The sequence below is a fragment of the Anabas testudineus genome, chromosome 18 (genome assembly GCF_900324465.2).
Source record: "Anabas testudineus chromosome 18, fAnaTes1.2, whole genome shotgun sequence".
Classification (NCBI taxonomy): Eukaryota; Metazoa; Chordata; class Actinopteri; order Anabantiformes; family Anabantidae; genus Anabas; species Anabas testudineus.
This window is the reverse complement of record NC_046627.1, coordinates 27,084,085-27,098,472: the sequence shown is the minus strand read 5'-3', so window position 1 is coordinate 27,098,472 and position 14,388 is coordinate 27,084,085. Positions and strand designations below refer to the sequence as shown.

Here is a 14,388-nt window from a genome sequence, read left to right as displayed (position 1 = left end):
TTCCATTTAACAGCAAAACTGAAAACCACTTATCCTGTCCACGGACAACAGATTGGTCATTTAAATAATAATAATGATAATAATAATAATAATAAATGTATAATAATAATAATAATAATAATAATAATAATAATAATAATAATAATAATAATAATAATAATACATTTATAATAAATGTAATCAATTCATAAACCTAAATAATTAATGGAGTTACAGCAGTTGTGGCACCTGCAGAAATGCTCACAGTAGCTCTCACTTTATAGATGTTCACATGGATCCTTTTACTGAGTGATGGCTACAGATATTTAATAAACACAGAGGGGTCCTCTGCAATGCACCACAGTGCCACCAGTGTGTGTTGCTCTTCTTTGCTCTGGCCTGAGATGCAGAATGCTGTAAAAATAGTCAGGAAAACCTAGATGATGTCATCAGGGAGGCTTAGAAGTACAGTTCACAATGACTGCTCTTTTAATGTCTGTATCGTTAGAGTTATCTTATGTCCTGTTTCTCCTTTACCATAAAATAATGTCATGTTACAGTAAGAGAACATTTTACATAGTACAATTCTAAAACAGTGGTAATGAGCACAGTCTATGGGGAGAAGAACTGAGAGACACTGGTGTCATGACATCCTGCTTGAAACCACAAAGACAAAACATGACTCTGAGATCTCCTCTCTTTGCAGAGAGGTTGTAAAGAGCATCGTACTGCACATCTCTGGGTTTGTCAAAGCATTAAATAACAAAATCAACAAGCAACAAGTGATGCATTGACCACAGGATTGTTTCAATTCAAACTAACATTCTGGCAGAAGATAAGTGGAAGCACTGCAAGGCAAGGATTTGTTGAAGACTTTATTAACCAGTATGTTTATTGAATTTAGAGCTTTTCAGAATAATTCTCCAGAACACGCAGAAACATGTCCAACTTTACAGCTTTACACCAGAGTACACACATTCACTCCAGGTGTCATCCCTCTGTCTCCTGACTGTGTTGGCTTTGTGATCTCTTAGAGCAGCATAATGAAGGTTGTCTTCATCCTGACATAACTGGTAACAGAAATTAAAACCATTAAATGTTGCTGTGTAATATGCAACACAGAGCAGACATGCATGGACTCCATCAGTGACATGAACTGTTGTATGAAGGTGAGAGTGAAACAAATAAATAAATAGCTTTTTGTTTCCTAAGAAATAAATACATAAAAACTTCGTAAACTTGATACATACCTCTGTATTTGGAGTAACTGTAGCTGAAAAGGTTAGATTGGAGTCAGGTTATGACAAAATAAGAAGTCATTAGTTCAAATTAAATATAGACTCAATACCTGCTGAAAGCTTCAAACATTGATATTCACCTGTACACTGGCAGTTGTTTTTGTACATTTTATGCACTGACAAAGCCAGTAAAACCACCAGGAGGGTGGTAAATGCCAACGCTCCACTGAGGACATGCACCAAGACAAAGGAGCCTGGATTTTCTGTAGAAATTATAAAAATATTGGAAACGTTTAGATCTAAAAACAGTAAGAAAAATTAGAAGTTATGGGGACAAAAGCAATAATATCTTTAAAAAAAAAATCAAGCTGTCAATAGAAACATTACATTACTTTACATTCGGCTGAACTAAGGTCAAGGTAATGAAGGTTCAATATGTCCCCAATCATTTACAGAAGAACTTGAACAACCTGCATCATAAAGTCACTTACCCTCAAAGTCCACCTTGGTCCTATTTCCAAACAGTATGTGTCCACATGAGGCAACAGCACAGTAGTAGGTCCCAGCATGAGAGATATTCAGATTGTCCAGTGATAAGTTGAAGATACAGGTGTTTGTTTGTGTGTCAGGTTTCCTCTCACACTGATCATTCCTGTCTCCATGGGTGTAAATGATTCCTGGATGAGATTCTTCAGAGTCTTTGAACCAGTAAACACTGTGTTCTCCATCACAGCTCCCAGTGTGCACTGTACAGTTCAGAGTCACAGAGCCTCCTGGCTGGATGGTCTCAGATCCTGACTGATAGACCAGAGCTTGGAACCTTGAACCTGAACTCTTCACAGTGACAGTAGTGCCCTCACAAAATTCAAAGTCATATACATTGCTCCTTGCACAGTAGTAAGTAGCCCAGTCTGAAATTTGCAAATGTGATATTGTCAAGTTATTTTTTGTATCCAATAGGAAACGCGGATCGTTCTGAAATTCATCATGAAAGCTGCCTTTGTTATTATGCTTATAGAACGTAGACACTAACTTTGGTTTCTGTCCCAGAGTTTGCTTGTACCAGTAAAACATCATTGCTACATCATCATGACAGAGACATTGTAAAGTCACACTTTCTCCAACATCAGCTGATTCAAAATGTAGCGATGATTGTTTTAAACATGTTGTCTGAGCTGAGGAGAAATAGAAATGAGGAAGTTATTGATACAGTGTTTTAATGATGTGTATTATAAAATGCATTTAAACAAGTGGAAAACTAATATATGATAAAGTCTAAAAGTTACAAAACACAACTTACCCATATTGGCCATGAACAGACAGGTGAAATACAAAGCAAAGTTTGGAGGCGTCATCGTGCTTCAAATGCTGTGAGGACTGAATTCAATCTATATACGATGTCAACTCTTCACAGAGAACACTGTGTTTCACTGGCCAATCAGATTCACTCTTATGTTTTGGAAACAGTAAACACATGATCAATGCCCTCTGCCTTGATAGTTTTGGTCCTTGGGTTTCATTCAACAACAACAACATAATTCTTGATAATAAAAATCACATATACTGTAAATGATGAAGTATAGCGAGTGATTGTGACGTGTAACGTTCAAAAGTGTTATGACTGTTCACTTGCAACTAGGTAAATATTAACTGTCGTACACGGCTCAAAACCATGAAAAATGAGTGAGAGAGACACCAGGTTTGCATTTTAAAAATATTTACTTATACAACTTAATAGAAATGTTAAAATTGTTCTATAAATTAGTATATAAAGCATAATATGTGTAAATCAGTAGATCAGGAAATGTGTCAGTAGATGCTTGGTGAATTTGTTGTAGGGTTGTTGTGAAGAGAAAAACCAAAAGCACAAAACCAAATGCGACAAGCAAGAGCAGGGAATGTTTAATGGCTGCTCAGGAGCACTGGGCCCAGGTCCTCCTGCTTGACCAAATGAAGGTCTGCCCACCATTACAGCACTTGCCTGTCTTCTTCTTCTTCTCTTTCGGCTTTTCCCATTAGGGGTCGCCAACTTCTGCTGTAGTGTCCCAGTCATCTGGAAGCTCATCTTGACCACCCAGAACCTGTCTCAACTTCTGTCTGAATTCCTCACAAGTTTCTTCATTCTTTAACTTCCACCACTTGGTCTTCTTTTCTGTCTTCCCTCTCTTCTTCTTCCTGACCTCCAGAGTCATCTTGCACACCACCATGCGGTGCTGTCTAGCTGCACTCTCTCCTACCACCACTAAGTCACTAACCTCTCTCAAATGACCTCATCTACATAGGATGTAGTCCACCTGCGTACTCCTACCTCCACTTCTGTATGTCACTCTATGTTCCTCTCGCTTCTGGAAGTAAGTGTTGACTACAGCCATTTCCATCCTCTTAGCAAAGTCCACCACCATCTGTCCTTCCAGATTCCTTTCCTTCACACCAAACCTGCCCATCACCTCCTCATCACCTCTGTTGCCCTCACCAACATGCCCATTGAAGTCTGCTCCAACAACAACTCTCTCTCCTCTGGGGATACTCTCTATGACCTCATCAAACTCACTCCAGAATCTCTCCTTCTCTTCTAACTCACAGCCAACTTGTGGAGCATACCCACTGACTACATTCACCATCACCCCTTCAATTTCTAGCTTTATGCTCATCACCCTGTCTGAGACTCTTTTCACCTCTAGAACATTGTTTACAAACTCCGCCTTCAGGATCACTCCTACCCCATTTCTCTTCCTATCCACACCATGGTAGAACCGTTTGTATCCTCCTCCAATACTACGTGCCTTGCTGCCCTTCCACCTTGTCTCCTGCACACACAGAACATCTACCTTCCTTCTCTCCATCATGTCTGCCAGCTCTCTGCCTTTCCCTGTCATTGTGCCAACGTTAAGAGTCCCTATTCTCAAATCTATGTTCCTGCCTTTTCCCTTCTCTCTCTGACCACGAACCCTTCTGCCTCCCCTCTTTCTTCGACCAACAGTAGTCAAATTTCCACCGGCACCCTGTAGGTTAACAGCATCGGTGGCGGTTGTTGTTAACCCGGGCCTCGACTAATCCGGTATGAAAGTCTTATTGATGATTCGCATGGTTATTTTGGCAATTTCTACACCAGATGCCCTTCCTGACGCAACCCTCTCTATTTATCCGGGCTTGGGACCGGCACCGAAGTCACTGTCTCGCAACCCCTGTGGCTAGATTCCACCAGTACCTGCACATACAGAGGCATAAAAGGGACCACCCATACTCTAACAGGCATGTGTGTTGTCATACACAACTAAAAATACACATATTAAATCTCCTAATCATCATCAAGTTATATTAAATACTAGGTTCTACTCTATATGCAGTGGGCAGGATGTGTTGTGCCACATGCTCCAATACTCCTTTATATATCCAAAATTAGATATTAGTGTACGGGAACATGTTGCAGTTCCACACATGTATAATGTCATTACTGATGTGTTGCAGTAACACAAGTTGAGGTGGCTGCCTTGATTGGTTAGGCTCTGTATTAGCCTACAGTTTTGTGTTTGTGTATGTGTGTGTGTAGTTTAAATGCTGCCCTTTATTTTTCTGCTCTCTGAGTCTAGAAACAACATTAATTGGTTTGTTCATTACTCTTTACAATCAGCTCATATATGTTGCTCGTAACTTATTAAGGAAATTACTGAGAAGGTGACTGGTTAAAATAAAATTACACTCTGCTCTCTTACTTGCTACTGAATTGTTAGAACATTAACCATGACGTTCTTTCCCACACTGCTGCCTTTTTAAAGTAGTTTAGTGTTAGCCTCAGTCTGAGCTGCTGTACTCTGCAGGCCCCAGGCCAGTCTTCCTGTGTACATGCTAGGACTCAAGTTTCCACCAGCGGAAACCTGCTCGCAGTAGATCACACCTCAGTTCACCACAGGAGTCAGAACAGAAGTCAGTGCTGAGAGCTGGCTAGTTTAAAGGTCCCACCCTCTGTTGTTTCTGGTTAGAGTAAACTATTAATAGATTAGAGGGGATTTGTTTTTTATGCACGCCCAGACTGTGTATGCATCTGAAGTTGTACCTTAAGCTATGTTGACTTTTCACCTGTGAATTACTTAAATGACTTCTCATGTGACACTAATGTTTTCAACTTACTGTTGATTACTTAGTGTTTGTAATGTTTGTCTGTTTCATGCCCTTTGTGACACCACCAGTAAGAGTTTGTTAAATGAAGCCCTCCTCTTTACTCTGCATCACCAGAGTACTTAGTTGCATTGTTGTTAGTTATTATAACACTTCACCAGTGAGGTTTGTGGCTATTGTACTATACCGAACTCATCATTTACTATCGGTGAGGTCATACTGCAAGACTTTTTCTGCACATTAAATGTTTCATGTGGACTCATTTAGTAAAAAAAAACCTAATATTCATAAGTTGATGGGCTCTGTGCTTTGGTGTTTAATAAACGTTAAATATATATGTTTGTTCCATCAGTTGAACTTCTTGGATCTATTTTGTCTTATTGGTACAGTTAACACACCCTCATTAAAACAGCCATGTACTGTGTTGTAACTTAAGGTAATACAGCCTATTGCTGAGATTAACCTGCTACTTCTTAGATCCATTGAAAAAATGTCCACTCTCCCAAACCTAGTAAAATATGAGAACTAGACGAGGGCCACATTTTATCTTTCCAAAGTCTCTGGTCACAGTTGGCACTGAAGCTTTGCAACAGTCAATTTTAGTGGCCCATCAACCTGTGATTTCTTGACTTGTGGTCTGGCCAACTTGTCAGACCAGCAAATACACTGCTGCATAGGTAACTGTATTACCCAGTCTGTAAGAAGAGGAAAAGTTACTAGTAACTGCACAAAATGACACATAATTATATATTTATAAAACCCATCATCAAGGCTAACACTTAAACTACTACTAGCACAGTGCTCTAACATCCGCAAGAAACACCTCATGTCACAACTAGAGATTGATGAGGTACAACACAAATGCTACGGCAAGGGGGAGACAGGACAACAGGTCAGCGGGGAGATATTACAATCATCCTCCCCACAATCAGAGATTGGGTTCCAAGCCCCAATAACAGAGATTAATGCAAGAGCAGCTGACCTAAGATTGAAGATCATGTCTAAGATGGACACCTGGAGCCCCCGAGTCCGGTTACCAGAATTAGTGAAGAACCTTCCTAAAGCCAAGACATTGGGATGTCATTTGGACTGGATAAGTGTGGTCGGATGGTAGCAAGGAGAGGAAAGGTAGTCAGAACCGAGGGGATAGACCTACCAGAAGCCAAGATAGCAGATGGTAAGGATAGCTACAAATACCTTGGAATCCCACAGGCAAATGGTAACCATGAATAGGCCACATGGAAAACAGCAACCAGTAAGTACCTCCAAAGGGTGAGGCAAGTCCTGCAAAATCAGCTGAATGGAAAGAACAAAGTCCAGGCCCCAACTGATGGCATGCTTAGCGAAAACCTCAGGCAGCAGGCTCCAAAAAAGCAAGGGAAGAAAAAGGAGGAACCCTCATGGAAGGACAAACCCCTGCACGATACATACTACCGGCAGATAGAAGAAGTGGCTGATATCGCCAAATCCTACCAGTGGCTGGAAAAAGCTGGACTGAAAGACAGCACAGAGGCACTAATCCTAGCAGCACAGGAGCAGGCTCTGAGTACAAGATCGATAGAGGCTGGGATCTACCATACAAGTGACATCAGGAAGAAGGAGCACGAGAAGATTGAGAAGTACCAAGGGCAGAAAGAAGAGATAGAAAAGATGTCGAAGGTAAAGTGGTACCAGTGGTAAAAGGAACGCTGGGGGCTGTTAGTCCCAAACTGGGGTAGTGGCTCCAGCAGATCCCGGGAACAACTTCTGAGATCTCTGCCCAGAAGAGTGCAGTCCTAGGAACAGGACCCGAGCTTGAAGTAATAAGCTGCTCCAAAGAAAGAGCGAGTGGGGATTTTTTTTTTATGATCTGATATATAGGTCTGTAGTGAAAGTAGAGGGCAGACTGAAATGAGGCTGGAGATATGGAGGCACGCATTGGGGAGAGAGGGACAGTCAGTTGGAGCGAGACGGGGGATGTGTACAAATAAGAGAACAGGCAGGTGGTGGAATGGTGCAACTGCAAGACAAAGAGGTGGCTTAGATATGCATCTAGGATGTATCTTAGTTGTAAGTCGCTTTGGATAAAAGCATCTACCAAATGACTGAATGTAAATATGTAAAGACCTTCTAAGTCTGAGTTTGCAGTCAGTCAGCTGTGATTTCTTTCCCAGTGCATTGCAGTATTAACTTCATAGAAACATGACAAGTCACATGGTCACCAAATGTAATTTTAATTTCTGATATAAAACTACTTTCTTGAAAAACATTACAATGTTTTTTGTTCAGTCATCGGACTGAAGCTAAATCAGGGACAAAGCAAATGTCATATCACATATGTCATAGGACATTTTCCAATAAAAATCACATACTTTACTAATTTCATGTCATGTTCAAATTAACTACAGACATCCTCACTTATGTAACAACAATGATAGTATTTTCTTATTGCACTGATGGGCTTCACATGCTTTGAGGTGCGGTTACTGTAGAAACATAAATAGATGTGTTTGGTTCAGCAAGCTCAAGTTTATGTAAATACAATCACTGATGAATCTTTTGCTACTTTTTCGTATTTAACGTAATACTCTGTAATTTTGTGCAATATGTCAGCACTGAAATGTTCGTACGTGTGGATAACAATTTTTTTTTTTAAATCATATTTGTCTATTGGATGCAGGGAAGCTTTTCATCAACAGATTTTTTGGGAAGCAGTATACTATTCGCCATTCAACCACAAGTTTTTTGTGGATTCTTAAATGCTGTGAACTGAATTACTGTGGTCTGGATTTAGCTGCACAGCAGTACAAAACTATTTTACAGCATCAAAACTAAATCTACAAATCACAGCATGTCAGCTAAAATGTTCCTCAACACTTTAATAAAAAGCATTTCTAACACACACATCCACTCTCACATTTATTTCATTTTCCATCAAGGAAGAGAACAATAACCCAGCTTACAGGCCAATCAAATGTGTTGTCCCACTGTAAGACAAGACCTAGATTTTAGTTTGCCTTGTCTGCAGAGGAACAGACATAAGGTGATTTTACAAAGCAGCATCTTTATCTTATATTCAAGTCTGGAGTAATATTATATTTGGACATTGAAACAATTTTGCTGTTACTCACACATAAGTTCCACCTTGGTTCCATCTCCAAACAGAATGTGTCCACGAGGCAACTTCACCCAGTATGTAAACTGCCACACAAGGGACAATAAAACTCTGGACCTCCTATATCCTAACGTCAAGAACGCATATACTTCTGCCCCCCTCCCCCCCTTTAGGACGCTCTGACCACACCTGGTTCATCTGTCCCCTGCTTACAATCCAGTGGTGAAACAGCAGACAGCACAGGTTAAAACGGTGAAGATCTGGACCGAGGAGGCAACAGAGCAACTAAAGGACTGTTTTAACACCACAGACTGGGATGCTCTCTGCAGTCCACATGGGGAGGACATTGACAGTCTCACACACTGCATCATGGACTACAAACATTTTTGTGTGGAAAACACCGTGCCAACAAAGACAGTGCTGTGTTTCTCAAACAATAAGCCCTGGGTCACTCCTGAACTGAAGGCCCTACTAAATGAGAAGAAGAGGGCCGGGGGACTGTCGGGGGACAAGGAGGAAATGCGCAGAGTACAGAGGGATTTAAAATACAAAATCAGAAGGTGCAAAGACAGCTACAGGAAGAAGTTGGAGCATCGCCTGGAACAGAACGTCTGTGATGTGTGGAGAGGTCTAAAACACAACACAGGCCATGGTGATGCTGGAAATGGTCGCGAGGTCACAGGTGACCAAGCCTAGGCAAATTAACTGAACCTGTTCTTTATGAGATTGGATTCTGCCCAGCCCCCAGTCTATATCCACACGGCCCCCTCTCCACGCCTTTCCATTCGAGGCGTCTCCTCCCACCTGCAGCTGTTCACACCTCAGCACCAAGCAGTCCACTCTGCTCTTCCTATGACTGCAACAAAGGGCCCCCCCCCCCCCCCCCCCCCAACAACCCACAGCTCCAGACCAGCCCCCGCCCACCCCCTTCTGCCTCACTCTGAACCAGGTTAGGAGGGAATTAAGGAGGACAAAGGCCAGGAAGGCAACAGGCACTGACAACATCAGCTCCAGGCTCCTCTGGGAGTGTGCAGACCAGCTCTGTGAGGTGGTCCTGTCCATATTTAAGATGAGCCTCAGCCTGGAGAAAGTACCAGTACTCTGGAGGACTTCCTGCCTGGTTCCGGTTCCAAAAGAACCTTGTCCGTAGCTGAACCTCTTCAGACCCGTCGCCTTAACCTCCCACCTGATGAAGGCTATGGAGAGGATCATCCTCAACCACCTCCGCACCCAGGTGAGCTCAGCACTGGACCCGCTGCAGTTTGCATATCGACCAGGCATTGGGGTGGATGACGCCATCATCTAACTGCAGCATCGGGCCCTGTCTCACCTGGAGTCCCCTGGGAGCACTGTGAGAGTCATGTTTGTTGATTTCGCCACTGCTTTCACCACCATCCAGCCATCACTGCTGAGGAGGAAGCTGGAGGTGGCAGGCATGGACAAACATCTGGCTGCTTGGACCATCAGCTACGTCACAGACAGGCCACAGTTTGTGAGGCTGCGTTTGTGAGGTCCCCTCCACCACACACCAGTGAACATCCAGGGCTCAGACACTGAGACTGTGGACACATTTAAATACCTGGGTGTTCCCCTTAACAACAAACTGGACTGGTCGAGCAACACGGACGCTCAGTACAAGAAGGGCCAGAGCTGCCTTCACCTGCTGAGGAGACTGAGGTCTTTTGGTGTGTGCAGACAGCTGCTAAGGACTTTTTATGACACTGTGGTGGCCGCAGTAGTCCTTTTTGGAGTTGTGTGCTGGGCAGGGGGCAGTACAGGCAGAGACAGGAAGAGACTTAACAAACTGGTTAATAATGCCGGCTCTGATCTGTAGAGGCTCTGACCAGCTCCTTCAGCACGAGACTGTTACACCCACAGTGCAAGAAGGAGCGCTACCGCAGGTCAATCCTCCCCACAGCCATCAGACTATACAACACAGTACTATAGTGACAAACTATGTACTCACTGGTTATATTATCGTTGTTTGTTATGTAATTTAATCGTAGTATAATTTAAAGATACACTTATATAGATATACATAAAGACACTTTACTTAAAAATGTTTTACTTGATTTACTTGATTCTACAATTTTTTTAATTTTTTTTCTTGTATAGTTAATACTGATGCTGTCCACTGTAAACTGTTCTTCTATTCTTCTATACTGTCTCACCTTGCTGCTGTAGACAAAAGAATTTCCCCATCGTGGGATAAATAAAGTCTATCTTATCTTATCTTATCTTATCTTATCTTAAGTTGCTCTTCATTTCTCTTAATCTAGATATACAGTATTATTTCAGTGACAGTTACAATGGGCAGTTTTATGTGCTATATTCAGAAATAAGACCATATTCCAACTGACAGAGAAATGTTTCTGTTAGTTGTTGTCTTAAAACATCACCTGTTTACTGCAAGTGCTCTTTGCGTCGGGGGCCATCTATGTCAGTACAAACTCTCACATCCTGCTAAAAACCACAAAGGTTGCTGCAGTGAGAGAGCTGCATTACAAGTATGACAGTAACAAACATCAGTTCTGATTAATTATTTCAGTTTGTTTCAGCAATGTTTGAGTCAAAGTCCAACATAAATTAAACTGAATATGTCCAGTCACTGCAATATGTGTTTTGATTGATGATTAAACAAAACCAGTGATGGGACTGTTGGCCACTGAACCATAGTTCACTGTATGTTTGGAAAAGGACAGTTCTGCAGCTACACAGACTCATACACAGCAAGAGATGTTGAGCTGTGTGTTTTGACACCTGTCGATTATGTCCAGCAGAACATTTTCCCCAGCTGACCTCTGTCAGTACATGTAGCATTAGCTATTAGAGCTGTCAACAACACCAACATAGATGGTATCTGATACCTTTAGCTTTCATTTTACTTTCCAGCATGTGTCACTCTACTCCCAGTGGCCCATAATGATAGAGTGGACATTTTCTCACATTTAGAAAAGTGTCAGGGATACTGATAAGAACACAGACAACTCCTGGTTACAGGAAACTTGGGTAAGTCAACAATGGAGCCAGTTCAGGACAAGTGTCTGACTTTAAATTTCTGTTCATAACTGTGGCGGGACGTCTCATTTGTGCTTAATCAAACATGAAATGTGCTGATGCATCTTGGACCATCTGGAGAGGTTTGATTGTGTGTGGTGGTAGGGCTGTAAGTTGGGTGTCGCAATAGTCTGAAATAGTCTGGACATGAGCGTCTACATCAGTGAGATGACCCGCAGATTAATGGCAGACTGTTCTCTGCAAGTCTCACTCGTTTTGAAAACAGAAATTGATCCTGTTTAAAGTTTAATTTACAATGCAGGACACTGTTACATGACTGAGATGTGGGGAGTAATGATGTGTTTTTATTCCCTTTGAGTCAAATGTTGTATCCTATGTAAACAGTGTTTGCCATGCGTGGACTGTGACCTTAAATGTTTTGAATGTGTGTGTTCAGTTTTATACCCATACTGCAAACATAGTACTGCACATGTGGAGGTCAGACTTGATGAAACATTTCAGATAGCTGTGCAATGTCAGAGGTTAGATTTCTAGTGAACAACAGGCTGACTGCAGAAATACTTGTTGCTTCTGCTTTGAAGACACCACTATTTTCCCACAGTGACACTGCATTTACTTAAGTTAGCACCGAAATGGTTGAGCTTCATTAGTCAGAAGTTTACTGGAGTTGGTGAGATCAACCAAACTTTCATGAGGTTATCTTATAGTGATTTATGAAAAATTTTATGTTTATTTCATTATTAATGATGCTATAAAATATCAATTTTAATATCCACAATACAACTGAAAAAAGGTAGATAAAGACAAAATAAAGTTCTTATCTTCTGCAAAAGCAGTTTAAGTTTCATTTCTACTAGTTTACACTGTGGTACACGCATACACTCCAAGTTTGATCCCTCTGTCCTTTCAGGCTGTTTGTCAGGTACCAGAAGATTTCGTTGTATTGGTCACCCTGGTGACACAACAGATCAATAGATATCAGTATAACATGATAACATGTGTGACAAATATTAGACTGTGCAAATGAACCATGATTCAACAATTAATTTAAACAAATGTTATTCACCTCTGCATACGTTTTGGACGGGGTTGTACATCCTGATTCAGATTCTAGTTGTGAAACACAAATAAGATTTTAGATTTTTGTTTACAAAGCCATGATCAGCCAATACAAGCTGTCAGATGTTGAAAGTTTATGTTACCTGTAGACTGGCCACTGTCACTCTTGTACAGAAAGAAAACCAGTAAAACAACCAGGATGGTGGTGAATGTCACTCCACTCAATGAATAAATCAAGCCTGGAGAGGTCGCTCCATCTGCACATCCATATGTCAACAAAGGTTTTATGAAGATTCATTAGAAAGTAAGTATTTTTTTGATATATGATTTTATTTTTTATTTTCAAAACATCCTAAATAGCTTTATAACAAGTACAGCATGAAACACTTCCTATCTTTAGATATATATATCACAATAGATAAAATAAAACTCACCAGAGAAAAACAAATGAAACTGTCGACTATTTACAACTCGTCTAATGGAACAATCTTTGCTAGTTACTCACCCTCAAAGTCCAACTTGGTTCCATTTCCAAACAGTATGTGTCCACATGAGGCAACAGCACAGTAGTAGGTACCAGCATGAGAAACATTGAGGTTCTCCATTGGTAAGTTGTAGATACAGGTGTTTGTTTGTGTGTCAGGTTTCCTCTCACACTGATCATTTCTGTCTCCATGGGTGTAAATGATTCCTGGATGAGATTCTTCAGAGTCTTTGAACCAGTAAACACTGTGTTCTCCATCACAGCTCCCAGTGTGTACTGTACAGTTCAGAGTCACAGAGCCTCCTGGCTGGATGATCTCAGATGCTGATTGATGGACCTAAGGCTGGATGTTCAAACCTGAATCCTGTACATTGAGAGTAGTGCCCTCAGCAAAACTCAACACAAATGTGTAACTAGTTGCACAGTAGTAAGTAGCTGAGTCTGAAATGATCACGTCATCAATGTTCAAGTTATTTGTGCCGTGTTTCCTTTCCAGTGTGAAGCGTTGGTTGTTCTTGAATTCATTATGAAATGTTATTTTTGTATCATACACATAGAAACTAGAGATGAGCTTTGGTCTCTGTCCCAGAGTTTGCTTATACCAGAAAAAACATGCTGAATCATCACCTTCATAGACACACTGTAAAGTCACTTTGTCTCCAACATTAACTGATAGAAGACGTCTCGCTTGATGGACAATTGATGGAGAATTCAGATCCGTCTTCTGAGCTAAAGTGCAATGAGAATAAAAGCAAACGCACAATTAATTACTTTCAATCTGATAAAATTATAAATACTTCAATAAACAAATAGAAGAAGCTTCTCTGTGAACAGTTGCTTTAAACTAAAATGTTGCTTTAAACTAAAGCAACTAAATCACAACTCACCCATTTTCCCCATGAACAGACATGTCAGACAGAAGACAAACTTTAGAGATGTCATCTTGTTCGATATCTTGAGTTGACTGAAAAAGGGTCTCGATACTTTCTTCACTCTGCAGAGACAAGGCTGTGTTTGATTGGTCAGCCTGATGTGACACTATTCTGTATTTCCTACTTAGAAAACATCACATGTTCAGTGCCACCTATAGTGTCAAGTTAGGCTCTTGAGAAGATTTACATAGTGAGAGTTAAGGAAACTACAGGATCTTTATCTCAGCATCATATTTTAACAATCAGTATTGTAACTGGACTGACCAAATCATCTGACATCACTATGGTGTTGTGATGTTGCTAGTTATACTGTGTACTGCGTCTACAACAAAATTCAGTCAGTGAGAAGGTTTGAATTTACAGTGTAATATTGTAGTGATGCATTTAGTGACCAAATCTAAGTTCATTGGCAAGTGCATGCAGCGGACAAACAATTCTTAGACCATATTTAAAGTTTGATATAAAGTC

General features: G+C 41.0%; 1 pseudogene; it reads right to left on the bottom strand.

Annotated features, from left to right (window-relative positions):
• Nucleotides 1-571: 571 nt before the first annotated feature.
• LOC113157819 lies at nucleotides 572-13,937 on the bottom strand (annotated as a pseudogene).
• Nucleotides 13,938-14,388: the final 451 nt, after the last annotated feature.